We start from the raw sequence: 22267 nt of genomic DNA, 5'->3' as shown, positions 1-22267 counted from the left end.
TGGATGAGTGACAGGGATCTGTCAAGAATCTATTGCTGCTCATCCTTTAGTGGATGTTTGATAGTCAAGGACCAGTGAGTATGTATGAACTGGTAACCTGCCAGCTGGAGGAAACATGCAGAGGACTTGTTAAGCCCTAGAAGATGTTTACAAATGTAGATTTGGGTATTGCTGCATTTGTGTAGCTGTGTGTTTTCCTCTTTCTAGAGAGCATCTTCTGAACCCTTCTTCCCCTGCATTGACCAGCAAGGAAAGAAGGTTTTAGCACACTGTGGGGAGAAAAGCAAAGGAAGTTGCTTAAAGTCAGATTTTATTTCCTTATCTTCCCAGTCCTGTGAAAAATCTGTGCAGGAATTATGATTTTTTCCCCCTTCTTTCCATTTTTTCCCCTCTAGTGTTGAACTTCACTATACTGACAGCTTTTGATTTGTTCATCTTGATTTTATTTGGTGAAAGCCTTCCTGTTACATCCTCAGCTTTTTAGGACCCTAGCCATCACTTGCAGCATTGTATGACTTGCTCTTGGAGAATCTTATCTGTTCTTTAGAGATTTCTAGCCTGTTTCTCATTACAGTCTCTAAGAGTGTGTCTCACTCTAATATTTTACACTTCAACCATTTAGATTTCTGCTTCTGAATCAAGGTATCAGTTGTTCCCCCGAGGCCATGGGCCCTAGATGTGTGAATTTGCCTGATGACAACACAGGACTATAAAGCACACTGCCTAATACTTGCTCTGGGTTATGCTGTAGCTGATACGCTTCAATATCCTCCAATCTCCTAGTGGAGAAGAAAAGTGTATGAAAGGCTTGCTCCTGCAGAAGGCAGAGGGAACATTGCATATGAAAGACCCTAATTTAGTAAGGAACACTGGAAGAAATAGGGAAATGGAAAGCATTTAGGATTGCTGCATTCTGTGATCCATTGAACCCTGGAATTGCTTGGGTTGGTAAAGCCCTTGAAGGGCATTGAGTCCAACCTCCAACTCAACACCTCCACGGTCTCTAAGCCATGTCCCAGAGCTCCATGTCCTCCTGTTTGCTGTGCCTTCTAGTTTCTTAAAGAGAACTTCCTCAGTTGCCAAATTCAACTTTCCCACCTCTTTACATGACTCCTGCTAGCTGCAGCAATCTGTGCAACACCTTCCAGCACTGTATGGGGTGGGAATTTGCCATCTTCTTACAACCTGTGGGGTGAGGGAGGGAATATATGACTTCCTTTTCCCCTTTCCCCTTTCCCCTTTCCCTTTTCCTCTTTCCTTTTCCTTTTTTTTTTCTTTTTCCTTTCCCTTCCCCTTTTACTTTTTAATAAAATCTTCTCTTTATTTTTTTCTTGTCATAGAATCACAGAATCATAGAATGTCAGAGGCTGGAAGGGACCTCCAAAACTCTTCCAATCCAACCCCCCTGCCAGAGCAGGATCACATACAGCAGATCACACAGGAATGCATGCAGGACTCGTTTTGAATATCTCCAGAGAGGAAGATTTCACAACCCCCCTGGGTAGCCTGTTCCAGTGTTCTTTTACCCTCACAGGGCAAAAATTCCTCCTCATGTTTACATGAAACTTCCTCTGCCTCAGCTTCCACCCATTGTCCCTTGTGCTGTCATCAGGCATCACCCAGCAGAGCCTGGCTCCAGCCTCCTGCCACTCACCTTTACATATTGATAACCATTGCTGATATCACCTCTCAGTCTCCTCTTCTCCAAGCAGCACAGCCCCAGCTCCCTCAGGCTCTCTTTGTAAGAGAGATCTTCCATTCCCTTCATCATTGTTGTGGCTCTGCCGTTCTCAAGCAGTTCTATGTCCCTCTTGAACTGGGGGATGGGGGCAGAACTGAACACAGTATTCCAGATGTGGCCTCACCAAGGCCACATCTTTCTCATCCTCTTTAAAACCTGAGAAGGACCAGAACCACTGTCAGTGCCTCATATGGTGACCACTCATTCCTATTTTTAGTGGATATTGTCTGCATAGCATTGGTAGTCTGTAATATTCCCACAGGGCAGGCACAGCTGAACAGACATAAAACTTGTTTTAAACAAATAAAGCTGATATTAAACAAACACTGGAATTTCAAGACAGCTATTTGAAATGATAAGAAACTGTTGGATTTTAACCTGATCAGGTAAAACAAACCAGCCTGTAATTCTATTTGTCTTTGTCAGAGGAGTGGGGGAGTTTTGGAGTGAAGTGGGAAAACTCTGATACTCAAAACCTCTTTAAAAGGCTTTGAACTTGGCTGATTGCCATGGCTTGGAGAATCTGCAAGCAAATTGGACATGTTATTAATTAAACAGGAGTATATAAAGTTTATCCTACTGGGATTTGCCTGCAAAAACATTGCTTTGAGGCTTTGTAATGATGTCCCAGTTGGACATGGCTCTTGTGAGGCAGATTACTCATGAGAAAATAGTTCAAGGGAATGGAAGAGTGAGGAGCCCTGATCAGCAGAAGAAATCCAGCAGCAGAAAGATTGCATTTGTCCTGATGGTCCCAGAGGCAGCTGCATCTCTTTGGTGGAGGTTTGCTTTGATTTATGTGGTTTGGTGCTGGCTACTGGAGCTGTCCCCATCGTGACTACAGGCAGTGACATGTAGTGGCAGCTGAGCCTTGAAGAAGCCATTTAATCAGATTTCAGCTTGGTTTCTCCTTCCTTTGGATGTGGATGTCTCTCTGGACTTCTCAGCTCACAGAACTGTGAGGCCCTTCTCCAGGAGCAGGCTGGTCTGGGGATGTTTCTGCTCACAGCCACAAGTTGGGAATGCAAAGGCGTAGGGATATGGAAGCCAGTTGGAGTCAATTTGTACATCCAGCTTTGCTTCAGAGTCAGCTCTTACTGTACCTGACATTCCCAGTTCTCCTGCTCTGATACAGGAGCAGGCCTTGCTCTTTGCCATGTAAGCCATGTCAAAAGAATGCTTGAAGTTCCCATGTGACTACCAAGAGCCCTGTTCAGTCATCAGCTCTATCCCAAATCCCAAGCAATGCTACATCCTCTACTGACCGAGTTCTGAATCAGCCAGCTCTGACTTCAGCTGCATGCTGGGGCTTCAGCAAAGGACATCATTGCCCTTTGGTAATAACAATGCCATGAAAAATTCCAGGCTTGGGGCAGAGTACATGGAAAGCTGCCTGGCTGAAGAGTGCCTGTACCCAGTGCCCAAGAAGGCCAACGGCATCCTGGCCTGGATCAGCAATAATGTGAACAGCAGGAAGAGAGAAGGGATCATGCCCCTGAACTCTGCACTGGTGAGGCCACATCTTGAATCCTGGATTGAGTTTTGGGCCACTGAATCCAAGCAGAATGTTTTGTTGCTGAAGCATGGCCAGAGAAGTGCAAAGAAGCTGGTGAAGGGGCTGTGCAACAGCTTTTGTGAAGAGTGGCTGAAGAAACTGGGGCTGTTTGGTTGTGAGAAAAGCAGGCTGAGGGAAGACCTTCTGACTCTCTACAGTTCCCTGAAAGGAGGTTGTAGTGAGATGAGTGTTGGTCTCTTCTCTCAAGTAATTAGGGACAGGACAAGAAGAAATGGCCTCAAGTTGCATGAGGGGAGGTTCTGGTTGGATATTAGTCAAAAATTCCTTACTAGAAGAGTGGTCAGGCATTGGAATAGGCTGCCCAGGGAGGTGGTGGAGTCACCATCTCTGGAGCTGGTCAAAAAACCTTTAGACATGGCACTTCAAGAGGTGGTTTAATGGCCATGCTGCTGTTGGGTTGCTGGTTAGAATCATAGAATCATAGAATCAACCAGGTTGGAAGAGACCTCCAAGGTCATCCAGTCCAACCTAGCACCCAGCCCTAACCAATCAACCAGGCCATGGCACTAAGTGCCTCATCCAGTCTTTTCTTGAAGACCCCCAGGGACGGTGCCTCCACCACCTCCCTGGGCAGCCCATTCCAATGCCAATCACTCTCTCTGTGAAGAACTTCTTCCTAACATCCAGCCTACACCTACCCTGGCACAACTTGAGACTGTGTCCCCTTGTTCTATTGCTGGTTACCTGGGAGAAGAGGCCACCCCCCACCTGACTACAATGCCCCTTCAGGTTGCACTCGATGATCTTAGAGATCTTTTCCAACCTTAATGATTCTGCTTGAGAGAGTCCAGTGAGGAGCTACAAAAATGATTAAGGAAGTTGAATATCTTCCTTGTGAGGAGAGGCTGAGGGAGCTGGGGCTGTGCTGCCTGGAGAGGAGAAAACTAAGGGGTGACCTCATTCATGTGTATGAATATGTGAGGGGTGAGTGCCAGGAGGATGGAGCCAGCCTCTTCTCGGTGGTGCCCAGTGACAGGACAAGGGGCAAGGGGTGGAAGTTGAGGCATAGGAGGTTCCATGTGAACCTGAGGAGGATTTTTTAACCTGTGAGGGTGACACAGCACTGGAACAGGCTGCCCAGGAAGGTTGTGGAGTCTCCCTCTCTGGAGATATTCAAGGATTGTGTGGATGTGTTCCAGTGTGATCTGCTCCAGGTGATCTGCTCTGGCAGAGGGCTGGAGCTGATGAGCTTTTGAGGTCCCTTCCAGCTCCTGACATTGATTCTATGATTCTGTTTTATAATTGCAGCAATGGTTTGTGATCTCACAGCTGATAATTTCATGATTCATTGTAGCATCTCCTTGGGCAAAGGAGCTTAGGAAGCTGATGTTGGACCACAGGAAATGGTTGGACTTGATGATCTTGGATATTGGACTTGTCAATCTTAGAGGTTTCTTCCAGCAGTTCTATGATTCTATGAGATGCTGCAGAGCATGATTTTATGCAAAGCTTGGGCCCTCAGTGGTATACAGTGAAGGTGGAGCAACTTTAATAGTCTATGTAAAAACCTCCAAGTTCAACAGTACTTGGAGAAGGTTCTCAAAGAATCATAAAGTCATGGAAGCAGTCAGGGTTGGAAGGGACCACAAGGATTATCTAGTTCCATGGGCAGGGACACCCTACCCTAGATCAGGCTGGCCACAGCCTCATTCAACCTGGCCTTAAACACCTCCAGGGATGTAGAGAGGGATTTTACAGCATCTCTGGTTGGACTCAGCTGTCATGGCCACGTCACATACTTGTTAAAGTTAGGTGAGTAAGACATGAGTTGTGAGCCACACAGAGACCTGGAGCTGCTAACATTCACACACTGCTGTTTTTTATGGAGAGTAACAAGGACTCCAGGGAGGTCAAACCCTGACTATGGGAAATCTTGTCAGAAAGTTCACAGCTTGGAGATGAGAGCTGCTGTGGTTTTATTTTCCCCCCACCACTGCAGGGAAAACAATTGATCTGCTGGAACACAGACGGAGCTGCTGCATACAGCTCTGTGGGAGCAAACAACAGCTTCCAGCACAGATCCTTGCCTGTCCCTGGAGCAGGTGAGCACTTCCCAGGTTTTCCTTTCTCCTCGGGGAGGATGAGCAAGCCAACATTTGGGCTCCCGGGTGAGCAGATGAATCGAAGCGTGTGGCTCATCCCCTCCTCCTCTCACAGCATGCCAGGCTGGATGGCTGGGGCTCTGTGTTGCAGCCCGCATGTGTTGGAGCAGTGGCAGGTGTTAAATAGTAACAGATGTTAATATTGACAAACTGAAGTGGCTAAATGTGGAAATACAGCACTGCTGAGACGTGTGAAGTGAGGCAATGACCTTCACACATTACCCATCCAGTCAATAAAAAAGGAGTTGGACGTGAGTGAAATGATGCTGCTTGCACAGTGGGATGCTGGAGAGGGCTGGGATGGTTTCGTGTCTTCCAGGGGACAGGACTGAAGGCAAAGCCTGTACTGAAGAAGTGACAGATTCCAAAAGCCCAGACTTCAGCAAACCTGTTTTCAGCCCATGTGAACTCTGTGTTTGTCCTCCAGTGCCGTTTCAGTGACACAGAAGTAAGAGGCAGCTCTGTTAAACACTGACTCCCTCAGCAGCATCAGCCCCTTTGATCCACATTTTCTCTTTTGTTTGTACAGATCAAGGCTCCTGATGTACAACCTGTTCATGCTGCCATAGAAGCTTTTCTTACTAGCTTGTTTTATGCTAGACCCCAAGGTGTTTGGGGTCAAAGCCTGCTTTTCATGACTTTAGCCAGGGACTTCAGTGGGGAAAGGTTTTGATCTCTTTTGTTCCAGGGAGCAACAGCAATTTCTGCTCCTCTAACTGACATTGTTCTGAAGCTTGGGAGAGAAGGTGGAGATGTTTGCTGCGTTAAAGGGAGATGGATTCTACTTTGAAGCTCCCCCTGTATTCAGTCCAAGGTCGTTATTAGCAGATGTTTCATCCTGTGAATGTCTCCTCATTCTCAGGCTAAGCCACAAGAGCCTCCATCAGCTTGTGCTGCACACAGGCCATCTGAGATCTGGGGAAGCCATGTAGAGTGATAAACCCACATTTGTGCACCATGCATCCACCTCAGACCTAAACCAGGCGTGCTCAGGAGGGAAGGATTTCCTCACTGAAAGGAAAGGAGGCTTCATATGCTTTTTTCCCCCAAATATATACCTTTGACTAGGGTCAAATTTTAAACCAAACATTGAGGATGTTGGTTTTAACTCTCTGGGTTTGTGTCTGCATGACAGGAACTCAGCAAGCTTTGCACCAAGCCTGGACAGGTGGAGTTCATAACGTCAGGTATCCATCGGGGCCAAAGCAGCCTGATGTGTTTTTAAGTGGCATCAGCTCCCACCAGCAGCAGCATGCATACAGATCACAGCCTGGAGACAGTGCAGTGATGTTCAGTGACAATATTAGTGGTGGAAATCAGCTTTAATTTTTCACTTTCCATTTCTCAGCAGATCAAAAGTGAATATGCACTGTCTTCATTAGCAAGGCAAATGCCTCCATGTGCAGGAGCCGCTGCGCTTCCCTTCCCTTCCCTTCCCTTCGGAAGCACTCAGCAGCAGATAAGCACACATCAAAGGGGGAATTGGTGATTTCTGTGAAAGAATCCCAACCTGACCTGGAAGGCTCCTGCACAGGACCCAATCCCACCTGATGTGTGTCAAGTGGAAATGAAGAGCTTTGCTGGCGTTCGTGGGTTTTGGTGTTGGCATTGCTGAGGGAAGAGTCCCGCAGCAGACCCAGCTGCCCAGGTTTGGATTTGCAGGTGAAATAATAACTATGGTAATTCGAGTTCAGCCCCAGCCTGTGCAGGAGGCTGAAGGCGAGCCAGCAGTGTGCCCAGGTGGTCAAGAGAGGCAATGGCATCATGGTCTGGGTCAGGAACAGTGTGGCCAGTAGGACAAGGGAGGTTATTCTTCCCCTGTACTCAGCACTGGTCAGGCCACACCTTGAGTGCTGTGTCCAGTTCTGGGCCCCTCAATTCAAGAGAGGGGTGGTGGAACATGTCCAGAGAAGGACAACAAAGCTGGTGAGGGCCTGGAACACAAACCCTATGAGGAGAGGCTGAGGGAGCTGGGGGTGTGCAGCCTGGAGAGGAGGAAGCTCAGAGCAGACTTCATTGCTTTTTACAACTACCTGCAGGGAGGCTGTAGCCAGGTGGGGTTGGACTCTCCTGCCAGGCAAGCAGCAACAGAAGAAGGGGACACAGTCTCAAGTTGTGGCAGAGGAAGTCTAGGCTGGATGTTAGGAGGAAGTTGCTGACAGAGAGAGTGATTTGGATTGGAATGGGCTGCCCAAGGAGGTGGTGGAGTCACTGTCCCTGTAGGTGTTGAAGCAAAGCCTGGCTGAGGCACTTAGTGCCATGGTCTGGTTGGCTGGCTAGGGCTGCGTGCTGGGTAGGCGTGGGTGATATTGGAGGTCTCTTCCAACCTGGTTGATTCTATGATTCTATGATTCTAATTCCACTCTGAAAAGCAGGCATCCAGGCTCCCTGGAGAAGGTTTGGCAGGCTCTGAGCGTGACTCACCCTCTCCCAAAATACGTGCCTGAGATGAATCACCCATTGACTGGGGAGGGTGTCTAAGCGGGTAACTCAGGCAGGATGCCTGTCATTGAGATGCTAATGGTTGGTGACCCCCTGGATGCCCTTTGGTTCTTCATCCTTGGTAAGCAAGGCTTTTTGCAGGCCATCTTTGACGTTTGCTGAATCAGTGCCAGATTCATTTGATGTACAGAGCAACAAACTGCAGTAATTCAGGAGCTGACAGAGAGCCTGTGGGCAATTTGTGCTGCCAAGGAAGGAGACTTGCAGCCATCCTGTCCTCACTCAGGAGTCACAGCCCTTTGCCCACTTCAAAGCAAACTGAAGGCAGTGAGGCTCAGTCAGCCCTGGGAGAAGAACCTGCCCATGAGACAGGGGCTGCAGCTGTGAGCAGTGATTACCAAACAGGAGATGTGATTTCTGAAACCTTTCTGGTTTTAAAAGCTCTTCCACCCCAACCTGCCATAGGCAAGGGAATTCTATTTGCTTTCATGATGGTGGGAGCTAGGCAGCTATTTGTTTTCCTTTCCTGAGATCACCCAACACATGCCTCAAAAATATGCCTCAGCTGATTTAAAGCTATGTAAGCTACACCGTGTTGACATGTTTTCCAGCACAGCCTCCTCTGTGAGGTTAGAGGCTTGGGGTGGCTGGCAGTTCTTTTCTAACCCATCAAAGAGTCACAGAATGTCAGGGGCTGGAATGGACCACAAAAGATCACAGTATCACACAGTATCACAGTATCACCAAGGTTGGAAGAGACCTCACAGATCATCAAGTCCAACCCTTTACCACAGAGCTCAAGGCCAGACCATGGCACCAAGTGCCACATCCAGTCCTGCCTTGAACAGCTCCAGGGACGGCGACTCCACCACCTCCCCGGGCAGCCCATTCCAGTGTCCAATGACTCTCTCAGGGAAGAACTTTCTCCTCACCTCCAGCCTAAATCTCCCCTGGTGTAGCTTGAGGCTGTGCCCTCTCGTTCTGGTGCTGGCCACCTGAGAGAAGAGAGCAACCTCCTCCTGGCCACAACCACCCCTCAGGTAGTTGTAGACAGCAATAAGGTCACCCCTGAGCCTCCTCTTCTCCAGGCTAACCAATCCCAGCTCCCTCAGCCTCTCCTCGTAGGGCTGTGCTCAAGGCCTCTCACCAGCCTCGTCGCCCTTCTCTGGACACGCTCAAGCATCTCAATGTCCCTCCTAAACTGGGAGGCCCAGAACTGAACACAGCACTCAAGGTGTGGTCTAAGCAGTGCAGAGTAGAGGGGCAGAATGACCTCCCTGCTCCTGCTGACCACACCATTCCTGATGCAGGCTAGGATGCCACTGGCTCTCTTGGCCACCTGGGCACACTGCTGGCTCATGTTCAGGCAGGTATTGATCAGCACCCCCAGATCCCACTCTGTCTGGCTGCTCTCCAGCCACTCTGAGCCCAGCATCCAGTCCAACCCTGCTGCCAGAGCAGGGTCACTGATAAGAGGTCACGCAGGAATGTGTCTGGGTGGGTTTTGAATATGTCCAGAGAAGGAGACTCCACAACCTGCCCTGGGCAGCCTGTTCCAGTGTTCTGTCACCCTCACCATCTCTAAAATAGGCTGGAGGGAGGTGGACGTGTTTGCACGAGGTCAGAGGTACCAGCAACCCCTGGGTGCTCCACTACTAAGTTTTCAAGCCAAATGTGTTCCCCACATTTGCTCTGTTTGATCCTTTGGAACTGGTGAGATTGCTGGAAATAAAACACTTCTGAAGGATGAAAGGCTGTGGACTTCAGGACAGGCAGGAGTTCAAAGGGTGTTCTTAAGAGCTATGCAGAGTGTGAGCTTCCATGAGCTGGCTTTATATTTCCAGAGCAATAGAAGCAAGGTGATTTCTGGCTTTATCATTTTTTAAGCTCATTTTTTCTCATCAGAGGCTTTTAGCATTAACCTGTGAGCATTGAAAGTTTTTTAATGTGATGGCACAGAGAGCTTGGAGTTGGCAGAGGTCAGTTCTCAAGGATTTTAGCCTCCAGGAGCTCACTGATTTTTAATGGGAGTCACCCAGCTAAATCCCTGCATATGGTTTTGAAATTCATTCCATAAAGCCACAGCCTTTCCAAGCCTTTGTTTCAGCTAACATCATTATAAATACTTGAATGACTTTTGGAGATCATATGGGATATATTGTCAGTCAAAATGAGTTAGAAGCAAACTGACATGCTCTTGCATCTGGGCAAGTAGTAGTTTTCCTTGGGTTCTGTTGTTTTCTTTCCTTTGTAATGAAATTATTTGCTCTGCAAGTGGATTGGTATTGACAAAGAGTACATTTTGAATGCAATTTTTCCTTTACTTTGTGAGTCAGATATGAAACATTTACACTCCTGCTAAGGTGAAAAAAAAAATAGAACAACACCTAAATACTTAATGGTTGGGAGTTAATATTTTTAAAGAGCACAGAGCTACCCTCAGCCACTCTGTACTTGACACTGAAGCCAGAGTTTCAGGGAGAGCTTCCCTGATTTCCAGGGAAGACCCTAAACAGAAGGGGTCAGTGGGGAACTTTTGATGGGCAGGTCTCAAATGCATCGAAGAGAGCAGTGCATAAAATCCATCTCACCTTACTAGATGCAGAATAACACACTCAAAGCCCCTGAGTGACCAAAGAGCCCAAGATCTATTAGCTGAAGATTTGAATCTGTTACCCAGCTTCACTGCCAAAATGTAGGGCATTCATTTTCCTGGCTCACTGAGCTAAATGATTTTTCCTCACTCAGACCTAGGGGCAGAAACACAGGCTCTTGACTCCTGGTCCAACACTCTAAATACTTCTCCTTTGTTAGGAAGACAAGAGCTGCAAATAAATTCTTGCAAGTCCTTGACACAAAGAGCATGTGTGGAGAGGGGGAGGCATTTGCACTGTCCAATATTACCTATTTAATTCAATTAAGGAGCCAGTCTCTATTTATAGGCAGTGAGGGTTTAAGGACATGTTCCACAAATGTGCTCTGAAATCTCCCCCTGGAGAAGCCCTTCCTTTCCCTAATGCAAGACTGAGTTGTCTAAAGCCTTGTCTGTCTTCTCAGAGCCCACAGGTTAGCCTGGACACTCTCTACCAGTCTTGCTTCACTTCTCTGTCCATGATTTCTCTGCCTGAGCAGACTATTTCATTGATAGCTTTTGCCAAGGAAGTCAGGGATTACTTCCAGATGTAGATATGTTTTTCTGCTAAAGTTGCCACCTACTTTCTAGCAACAAGGAAACCTGTCTGGCATCTGCTAAAACGCAGACTGGAGGCCAGCACCGAGCTCAGAGAGGTTAAGGAGCTAGGCTAGACTTCTCCTTTCATACAGTGAAGTCACCCATACTGAAAGCATGGTCTGGCTGAGGAAGGGGTGTGGGTGGAGGAGAGGAGCCCAAAGCAATCTTTAAAACTGCCTTGCCACAGTCTGTGGGATTTGGGAGGGAGTGGGTGTTTGCAGAGGGTCTGTCTGAGCAGTCTGTGCCCTTCCTAGGTGGGAGTTGTGCACATCAGGATTGCAGAAATTCAGGCTAACTTTTGCCTGGTAGGAATTTGTGTTAGCACATTGATCTTTATTTCTCTTAATCCAAAAAATAAGCTAACATTTTGCTAAGATGAGCATTGCAAGTTTGAGCTTTCTCCCTGGGCTGTGTAAGAAGTTTGATTCTTTGGTTTCCATGAGCGTGCTGCCACTGGCATGGTGCTGCCACTGGCATGGTGCTGCCACTGGCATGGTGCTCCCTCTGATTTGAAACCAGGCAACGATAGAGGTGCTGGAGAGCCACATTGCCCTGGTTTCTCTCTTGCTTGATGCTAATGTGGCCTTAATTAACTTGAGTTCTGGGAGTTTGTGCTGTGGGTGCTGCTCCTCTGGGGTTTTGTTGGTGTTGGGCAGGCAATTGCACACCGTGGGTGGCAGCAGCTGGTTTATTCCCAGGATCTTCTGTGACTGTGCCCTGAAGATGTACAGAGCAGCCCTTTGGGGCTCTGCATCACATACACCACAGCTGCTTTCCCAATCAAGACTTGTTCAGGATGGGAGGCTGTTGGTTATTTCACCCCCCAAGAATTGCATTTTTCCAGAAAGAAGGAAAAGACTTCTTTGAAAGGTCTGGTTTTCAGCTCTTCCATTTTTTATATCTACTCACATAACAGCTGAGCCTTTCCTCTCTGTTAATGCCTGCTTCATGGTGCCTGTTTTGCAGGGGCACCCAATCTGTCTTACATTAAACTCTAGTCCTTGTGTTATTGTACCGTAGCCTTTTAGAGGGTGGTTCATTTCTAGCAGCAGGTGTAAGAAATCAGTATTTCCACACCAGGTCTGGTCCACAGTTCCTGAGGATCCTGAGCTGGGCAGCATCAGGCTCTCCTCATTCCTTCCTTATGGTTGGTACTACCCATTCCTCCCCTGTGAGGACCAATCTTTCCTTCTGCTCCTTTCAAAGTGACCCTCTTGAGGATCACCAGACAGCAGCCACCGAGGCAGCGCTGCGCCGTGACATTGATAAACCACAACATATTGCTTAACATATTGTTCCCAGTCCAACATATTGTTTGCATTCATCATGGAAGCAATCAGTACAGAGCATTTTATTGCAAACCTGTTTCCTGGTGCTCATCATTAGGTCATTAACCTTAACAATGTCAACATGTTCTCGGTATGCAGTTTAATTGGAGAGCAGTACAGAGCAGTTGCACAGCCTGTATACCACATACGGGGGAGTATGGTTGGAGAGTAAGAGAAGTGCTGTACCAGCATGGCACTGATGCTAAATAAAGTCTGGACAGGAGATGCAAATTAAAGAAGAGAGTAGCTGTACCTAGGAGGACCCAAAGAATTGCTCAGCAGGAGGCACTGTCCCTTGAGGTGTTCAAGAAAAGACTGGATGAGGCACTCAGTGCCATGGTCTAGTTGACTGGACAGGGCTGGGTGCTAGGTTGGACTGGATGATCTTGGAGGGCTCTTCCAACCTGGTTGATTCTATGATTCTATGATTCCTGTGAGCACCTCTGCTAGCTGAAGGTTTTCATTTTCCAGTATCAAATTCCAGATACCCTTTCTGGAGTTCTTTCCCATGGTACCTTTGTCATTTCCAAGGAGAGGAGATGGACAGCCCAGGGACTTTTGCTACTCTAACTAACAGCACTGATGTTGGCAAGGGTTTGCTCTGAAAGAGCTTGTTAAAGAAGCAAGGCATGAGTCTTCTGGGGCTAGCAGCTTCCAGGCTATGTGATACTGAGATAGAAATTCAACAAGCAGCTTGGTTATGGAGAAGGCTGGTAGAAGCCAGTAAATTCTTCATGAATTCTTCCCCAGTTTGGAGAAAGATCTCTTTTCTTAGGAGATTTTGCTCAGTCAGTTATAAAGGGTAGTTTTTCTATGTGGATTCTGCTTGGGTGTTATGGGGGTTGTCAGGATGCCACCACCTTCATTGTTGTAGATGGTTGAACTCTGCAGATCAAGGCCTGTTCCTCTACATGTGCTGGAGAACAACCTCATACAGAGGAGGCCATGTCTTGATGGTGACTTCTAGATCTTCTCCCTCTGCTCCACTCTGCTGAGACCCCACCTGCAGTGCTGCATCCAGTTCTGGAGCCTCTATTACAAGAGGGCTGTGGAGATGCTGGAGAGTGTCCAGAGCAGGGCCAGGAGGATGCTCAGAGGGCTGCAGCAGCTCTGCCGTGAGCACAGACTGAAAGAGTTGGGGCTGTGCAGGCTGGAGAAGAGGAGGCTCCCAGGTGACCTTCTTGTGGCCTTCCAGGATCTGAAAGGGGCTACAAAAAAGCTGAGAAGGGACTTTTTAGGGAGTGAGAGGACTGGGGAGAATGGAGCAAAGCTGGAGGTGAGGAGATTCAGAGTGGACATGAGGAGAAAGTTGTTGAGCAGGAGAGTGGTGAGAGGCTGGAATGGGTTGCCCAGGGAGGTTGTTGAGGCTCCATGGCTGGAAGTGTTTAGGGCCAGGCTGGATGAGGCTGTGGGCAGCTTGCTCTAGGGTAGGGTGTCCCTGGGCATGGCAGGGGGGCTGGAACTGGCTGATCCTTGTGGTCCCTTCCAGCTCTGACTGATTCTACGATTCTATGATCTTCTCACAAAGCTATTGAGTGCTGGCAACCTGTGGCTTGGGTGTTGAGGTTGATATTAAAGGATCTGTGGGATACCAGTTTCCATTTCTCATTCATTTTTATTGACAGTCAGGTAGAAGTGAACATTTCAGCCTCGAGTTCTGCTGGGTTTTGATTTCCCTGCAGCAGTGAGTAGGTGAGGTCTAATTAACTGCTGTGCATATGACTGAAAAAGAGCATCACTTTCCTCACTGCTGCAGGTGAAACCTCAAATTGCTCATCACTGCAAAGCCAATGGTCACATTTGCTGTGCTCCAGGAAAGGGAAAGATGTGGCAGGGAAAGCACAAATCAGTGTCAGATCTTTTGGAGGTTCTTGGGGTGAGCAGCAGCTCCACTGTCAAGCTTCCATTCCTCTTCCCTTGCTGCCTCCCCTCCTATAAGACACAAATCCCTTTTCCTAGCCACCTGGCCTCTTTCTGCTGTCTCACCTTTTTGTGCTTCAGCATGCAAAGTCAAGGCAGTGCACTGACACCCTGCTTCTTCCTCATCACAGAAGGAACTAATTTCTTTAGCTTGCACAATATTCCTCTGAAAACAGGTATTGATCTATGCAAGTCAGTAGACTGAGTAATCAATATCCATCAGCTGGGGGGGGGGGGGTTGTGTGTGGAGGGTGGGATAAATAAATAAATGGACAGAAAATGATGGATGAGAATCCCATTGAGTGTTCTTTGAAGTGATGCAGTGTTCTGATCACTCAGCTGCTGAAAGGCTGGGCTGGGTTTCTTTTGTAGCAGCAAAATTAATGTGAAAGCTTTCAGATGCCCAACTTGAGGTCAACCCAGGTGTTAGGTGTTACTGAATCACTTCTGAACCTGCAGTACTTTCCAGTCTGGCTCTCGTATCTGCTTAAAGACAACAGCTCATGAAGAGGGAGAGGCTTCCCTTTTTCCCACTGTGGCATTTATGAAGGGTAATCAAGCTTAGTGGTCTGACATTTGTATGCATCTGAGCCTGTCTCCATGGATCAGATCAGGTTGGAGGGCAAGAGGAAAGACTTCATCAGCAGGGAAGCACTGGAGTGCTTCAGTCTTAGAAAACCAGAGAAGCTGCTTCCTTAATCTTGCTCTAAAGTCACTGTACATCTCACACAGAACTTGCATAAAGCCTGTTCAACCCCTCAAGTGTAGCATAAGTGAGAGGCAAGTGTGTGTGTGGTTTCTGCATGGAGAAGCATCCAGCTATGTGAGTAATACGCTGTGGTTACAGACCGAGAGTCTCCCTCTTAGCTTATAGTGCCAGAACTGGCAACCTTCCACAAGATACCTCTTGTCCCATCTCATGCTCTTTGCTACCTGGATCTGATCCCAGAGCACACCTAGCTGGTCCTGCCTCACCCTGAGCACCATGAGGCTGGGATCTGAAAGCTTCTGGGAGAGCAAAAATGCTGCTCCAAATTATGGTATGGAAAGCTTTATTTATCCTCAGCCTATTTGCCTGCACCTTTAGGAGACTAAGACCTTCTAGGGAGCAAATGATCATTTTCTTTAAACCAGTAACCAAAGGGCCAGAGGAGCAGTTAACAATCTTACTGCAGATGACAAGACCAGTACAAGCTGGCCTAAGCTTTCTCTGGAGCAGCAGGAAGCAGTGCTCCTCTGTGACACACACAAATCTTCCAGATGATGAAGTCCCAGGTGCAGCTCAGATGCAGCTTCAAGCAAACAAGAGCAGACCAGGAGAGGTGGAGAGGAGGGACAGTTGTATTGATCAGGCTGCACAGCCTGCTGAAATCAAACACAGCTTATTCCAGGAGGTGACCTTATTTCTATAGCCAGTGAAAGAGCAGGAGAGTTTGGGAAGCTCTGTTTGATGGAAATGGAGAGGAAATCAGGCCATGCTTTCAAAGCAATGTGTTTCTTCTCTCCCTGTCCATTGAATGTAGTTTCTTGAATAGACTTCAGCTGTCATTTCCTGAATGCACAGCCAGCAGCTGGCCTGAGATTGTAGATGTCTTAAGAGGGATCAAATAGGATGAGTGTGGCTATGGTATAGCTGGTGCATGAGAGAAGGGGCTTCAGCATGCCACGTGCAGCTTCCTTGTCCTCCCCAGACAGTCCATAGACTTCTCAAACCAGGCCTGGTGAGTACTCCAGGAGTCCTGGGTAAAAGAGCTGTGTGTTTGCCTGTAAGGTGAGAGATCAGCAGTGTGCAGAGCTGGGATGTCAGTTCCTAGGGACCCTCTCCCTAGGAAGGTGCATGTGTGGGGCACCCAGGTACAATGTGGTTTTCATTGCTTTGGGCTGGGGAAGATCACAGTATCACCAAGGTTGGAAGAGACCTCATAGATCATCAAGTCCAACCCTTTACCACAGAGCTCAAGGCCAGACCATGGCACCAAGTGCCACGTCCAGTCCTGCCTTGAACAGCCCCAGGGACGGCGACTCCACCACCTCCCCGGGCAGCCCATTCCAGTGTCCAATGACTCTCTCAGGGAAGAACTTTCTCCTCACCTCCAGCTTAAATCTCCCCTGGCGCAGCCTGAGGCTGTGTCCTCTCGTTCTGGTGCTGGCCACCTGAGAGAAGAGAGCAACCTCCTCCTGGCCACAACCACCCCTCAGGTAGTTGTAGACAGCAATAAGGTCTCCCCTGAGCCTCCTCTTCTCCAGGCTAACCAATCCCAGCTCCCTCAGCCTCTCCTCGTAGGGCTGTGCTCAAGGCCTCTCCCCAGCCTCGTCGCCCTTCTCTGGACACGCTCAAGCATCTCAATGTCCCTCCTAAACTGGGGGGCCCAGAACTGAACACAGCACTCAAGGTGTGGTCTAACCAGTGCAGAGTAGAGGGGCAGAATGACCTCCCTGCTCCTGCTGACCACACCATTCCTGATGCCACTGGCTCTCTTGGCCACCTGGGCACACTGTTGGCTCATGTTCAGATGGGTATCCATCATCCCTATAAGATCACCTAGTGGAAGGCTGTGCTCAGTGGTGTCTGCTACTCTCTAGAGTAACTGCTTTCTCTGTTAGGAAGCTGCGGTGTAACTGCAGAGCTGCTCTGGTTTTTCTACATCAGTTCTTATTCAGATCCTTTGAGATGGATCTTTTAGCTTCCTAGCAATTCCTCATCTCTTTGTTGTAATTAAACAACTCTCTGTGGTCAGAGTAGATCTGTGAGCATGAGGAAGCCTGTCAAATCAATACAAATCATTGCCAGACACAAGCTTAACAAGCCTGACCGGGAAGTACAAAGGGGCCCTCTGTCATTTAAAGAAATAAACAGAAGGCAGAGAACTTAATTCAGCTCAATCAGCTGCTAAGCCTGGCCTGACAAGCACTCTTGGGAGACACCTTCCCCTGGCTCCAGCACGTACCTTTCCCTAGAAGAATATGGGTTTCTCATGTGTGTCAGCAGAGGAATGGAAAGGATGGACACACTGCCATGCTGGAGCAATCTTGGCTTGAGGGTACAGTGTAAAAGCCATCAAATACCTGCCACTGCCTGATGGGAAGGCAGCTGTCTGAGATGGACATTTGCACTGTAAGCAGTGTTCATCAGGCCTGCATCCTGGCAAACCAACTCACAGCATCTTTATTTCTGCTGTCTCAGAGCATCCCTTCATGCCCGTGCAAGGAGGGAGGGCAGTCAAAGGGGTGGCTAACAGGCAAAAGAGGGGCAGCTGTGAGTCAGTGAGAGTCTCGTGGCTGGGATGGGACAGGGCAGGTTTAGGCTGGATGTTAGGAAGAAGTTTGTCACAGCAAGAGTGACTGGCATTGGAATGGACTGCCTGGGGAGATGGTGGAGTCCCCATCCCTGGAGGTGTTTAAGAGGAGGCTGAATGAGGCACTCAGTGCCATGGTTTACCTAATTAGAAGGGTTAGGTGATAGGTTGGACTGGATGATCTTAGAGGTCTTTTCCAACCTGGTTAATTTTAGATTCTGTGTCATTCATAGAACCAGCCAGGTTGGAAGAGACCTCCAAGCTCAGCCACTCCAACCTAGCACCCAGCCCTGGCCAATCAACCAGACCATGACACTAAGTGCCTCAGCCAGGCTTTGCTTCAACACCTCCAGGGACAGTGACTCCACCACCTCCCTGGGCAGCCCATTCCAATGCCAATCACTCTCTCTGCCAACAACTTCCTTCTAGCATCCAGCCTAGACCTGCCCTGGCACAGCTTGAGACTGTGCCCCTTTGTTCTGTTGCTGGGTGCCTGGGAGAAGAGCCCAACCCTACCTGGCTGCAACCTCCCTTCAGGGAGTGGCAGACAGCAATGAGCTCTGCCCTGAGCCTCCTCTGCTGCAGGCTGCACACCCCCAGCTCCCTCACCCTCTCCTAATAGGGTTTGTGTTCCAGGCCCTTCACCAGCTTTGTTGCCCTTCTCTGTACACATTCCAGCACTTCAACATCTCTCTCAAATTGAATTCTGTGAAGACTGAATGCTGGCAGAGGCATGTGTGTGTTTCTACTGATGTCAGCTGCCTCAGATTAATGCTTTGAAAAAAAATAGCAGCAGTAAGTGAAAAAGAGTTGGCCAGCTGGCTGATGCCAACTAGAATGAAGAGAAGGGATCCTGAGGGAAATGGAAGCTGAGAAGGTGAATTTTACAAGGCAGAAATCAGGCAGACTGGGGTTCTGTCTCTGGCTGCTTCCCTGCCCGTGGCCGAGGTGATAGAGCTGAAGAAAATGTTTTGGGTTGTTTTTCAGTTTAAGGAACAAAGAAGTGATTTTTAGGCACTGCATTCTGGATGCTGAGGTCTAAAAATGAAATCCTGCACCATCCAGATCATCAAAGAGAAAGCTTATTGTCAAGTCATCCCTACATTGTTTCTCATCCCAGCTTGTTGACAGCACTTTCTATCAAGTCCCCATGAAGCAGTGCCCCAAATAAAACAAGAAAGTGTCAAAAACCTCCACTTCAGGTAGTTCCTGGGCCAACTGTTCCAGCTCATGTCATTTAGAGGGACTGCAGTAGAGTCCTGCTGAGCAGTGTCGCCCCCATATGCAGGTCTCCTGAGAATCTGATAGTTTATTTAGAATCATAGAATCAACCAGGTTGGAACAGACCTCCAAGATCATCCAATCCAACCTAGCACCCAGCCCTATCCAGTCAACCAATCTAGCAATAGCACTGAGTGCCTCATCCAGGCTTTTCTTGAACACCTCCAGGGATGGCGACTCCACCACCTCCCTGGGCAGCCCATTCCAATGCCAATCACTCTCTCTGACAACAACTTCCTTCTAACACCAGCCTAGACCTGCCCTGGCACAGCTTGAGACTGTCCCCTTGTTCTGTTGCTGGTTGCCTGAGAGCAGAGCCCAACCCCACCTGGCCACAGACTCCCTTCAGGTAGCTGTAGACAGCAATGAGCTCTGCCCTGAGCCTCCTCTTCTCCAGGCTGCTGAACATCCCCAGCTCCCTCAGCCTCTCCTCACAGGTCTTATGCTTTCTGAGTGCATTTGTTTCTGAGTTCATCTGTGCTGAGCTGTGTGCTGGGACAGCTACACAAAGTCTTGTAGCTTTGGGATTGGGGCTACCTATCAGATCTTGCTTCATGTTGTCCACCTCAGACACTTGACTCAATCCCACTTTGGGCTGGCTGATTGTGCAGAGCTGGAATTAACTGAAGTATCTCTCTGCTGCAGGTACAGAAGGAGCACAGCTGGCTGTTTTGATTTGTATATGTTTATGTAAATGCCTCATAAAATATCCCCCAGTGGGACAAGCCAAAGTCATGCATCATAAAGATCAGCTCCTGTAATGGCTTCTTTACAACTGCACTTGCCAAGGTGGTGGGGAAAAAAAAAAAGCCTGTGTTTATAGGAAATTAATTTCTGCCCCTTCAGTGATCAGCCCTGAGCAAGCAAAAGAGCTGAGTTATCCCAGTTGCTCCACTCTGGCAGAGAACTGCTCTTTGGAGTCTCCTGCAGTGTAACCCAGTGGGGATGTTTAATCAGGAAACCTTAAAGCAGAGGTCCCAATCCAGCCAGCCTCAAGCTCCTGCAGCAAGGAGCCCTTCCTCAGCACAGCACTAAATCACCCCTGTAAAGGTAAAGCTCTGGCAGGCTCACAGTGCTGGGCTGGATTCAGGAGGTGTGTACATCTTTTGTTGAAGAGGGATGCATTTTTGCCTCTGGGCTTAAATTAGCATACAAAGAATGAAATGCCTTATGAGGCAGATCAGCAAGGTTATTTAAGCCATAAAACAGCCCAGGCATGACAGGACCTACCAAGAAAGGAAGGTATGTTAGTGCCAGTAGGTGGTGCTCCACAAGCTCCCTTTATGGGTGAAGGCCATGCTGACCCCAGCTTGGATGCAGCCCCCCCAAATCCTTATGGCTTAGTGCTGCTCCCTTTGCAGAGGAGGTCTTTGTGACTTTGTTGAGAATGAACCTAGTAGAGCTCTGCAGAAAGCAGCTGGATTTTGTAGGAGGCTTTCTGTGCCTTCAGGTAAGATCACAGAATCCCAGAGGTTAGAAGAGACCTCTGGAGATGATCTAGTCCCAACCCTTCTGCTAATGCAGGGGCACCTAGACCAGGCTGCACAGCAAAGAATGTTCAGGCAGGTTTTGCAAGTTTCCAGAGGAGACTCCACAATCATGGAATCATAAAATCATAGAATCAAGCAGGTTGGAAGAGACCTCCAAGATCATCCAGTCCAACCTAGCACCCAGCCCTATCCAGTCAACCAGACCATGGCACTAATGGGCAGCCCATTCCAATGCCAATCACTCTCTCTGGCAACAACTTCCTCCTAACATCCAGCCTAGACCTCTCCTGGCACAACTTGAGATTGTGTCCCCTTGTTCTGTTCTGTTCAGTGTCTATCAGATATGGTTTGCAGCAGAAGCAAATTCCCAAGTAGTTCCTGCCATTGAAAGTATGGCTTACATCTGTCACCTCATGGGATCACAGGCTCACAGGATGTTAGGGGTTGGAAGGGATCCAAGGAGTCCAACCCCCCTGCCAGAGCAGAACAATCCTATCTAACACAGATCACAGAGGAACACATCCAGACAGGCCTTGAAAGTCCCCAGAGAAGAAGACTCCACAACCTCTCTAGGAAGCCTGTTCCAGTGCTCTGGAACCCTTACAGGAAAGAAGTTCCCCCTTGTGTTGAGGTGGAACCTCCTGTGCTGTGACTTACACCCATTGCTCCTTGTCCTGTTGCAGGCAGCAGTGAGCAGAGCCTGTCCCCCCTCTCCTGGCAGCCTTCAGATACTTATAAGCATTTATCAAATCCCTTCTAAGTCTTCTTTTCTCCAGACTAAAAGGCCCCAGGTCCCTCAGCCTCTCCTCATAAGCCATGCCCTCCAGTCCCCTAATCATCCTCATAGCCCTCCACTGGACCCTCTCCAGCAGATCCCTGTCCCTCTCACACTGGGGAGCCCAAAACTGAACACAGTATTCAAGATGAGGTCTCAGCAGGGCAGAGTAGAGGGGCAGGAGAACCTCCCTTGATCTGCTGGACTCACTCCTCCTAATACACCCCAGGATCCCATTGGCCTTCTTGGCCACAAGGGCACATTGCTGTGCCAAAGATTAAGCCTGGGAGAGCTAAAGAGCAGCAGCTATGGGCAGCTGTTCAACTGAAGTGTTTTGTCTGTCTGTATCCATCCCACTGCTTGTGCTAAGCGTGGCCTTGGCCGTTGCAGTTCATCTAGCAGCTGAAGGAGATGTCTGTTTGCTGGTACATCCCTCTTACAATCTGAGGAGTTTCCCTGACAGAGTGATGCATAGTTATAGGCTCAGTAAAAGGTAGAATGATTTATGGCTTACACACTGTAAATCAATAAAAGGAACCACAGCCATTGACAGCACCTTCACAGCCCATTTCTTTAAATAGAAGGCACTTCTCCTGCCCTTCCCATTTCAGACTGGTTGGTGCACAGGGAGGTTCCTGCCACTAACAAGTGCTGAAAGAGTCTTTATAAAGCTTGTAAAGCATGTGCCTTATGTAATGCTTCTCCTTATATGCCCTTTCTTGCTGTATCATCATTTGCAGTCATAGAAAGTACCATTTCCTCCATCCTCACTTATGTGATTGCCTTCTCCTGTGGGGTAGGGGGGAAAAACACTGCATCAGGAATGGTGTGGTCAGCAGGAGCAGGGAGGTCATTCTGCCCCTGTGCTCTGCACTGCTTAGACCACACCTTGAGTACTGTGTTCAGTTCTGGGCCCCCCAGTTTAGGAGGGACATTGAGATGCTTGAGTGTGTCCAGAGAAGGGTGACGAGGCTGGGGAGGGGCCTTGAGCACAGCCCTACGAGGAGAGGCTGAGGGAGCTGGGATTGGTTAGCCTGGAGAAGAGGAGGCTCAGGGCAGACCTTATTGCTGTCTACAACTACCT

The sequence above is a fragment of the Pogoniulus pusillus genome, chromosome 27, assembly GCF_015220805.1.
Source record: "Pogoniulus pusillus isolate bPogPus1 chromosome 27, bPogPus1.pri, whole genome shotgun sequence".
NCBI classification, from domain to species: domain Eukaryota; kingdom Metazoa; phylum Chordata; class Aves; order Piciformes; family Lybiidae; genus Pogoniulus; species Pogoniulus pusillus.
Note: the sequence above shows the minus strand (reverse complement) of the source record.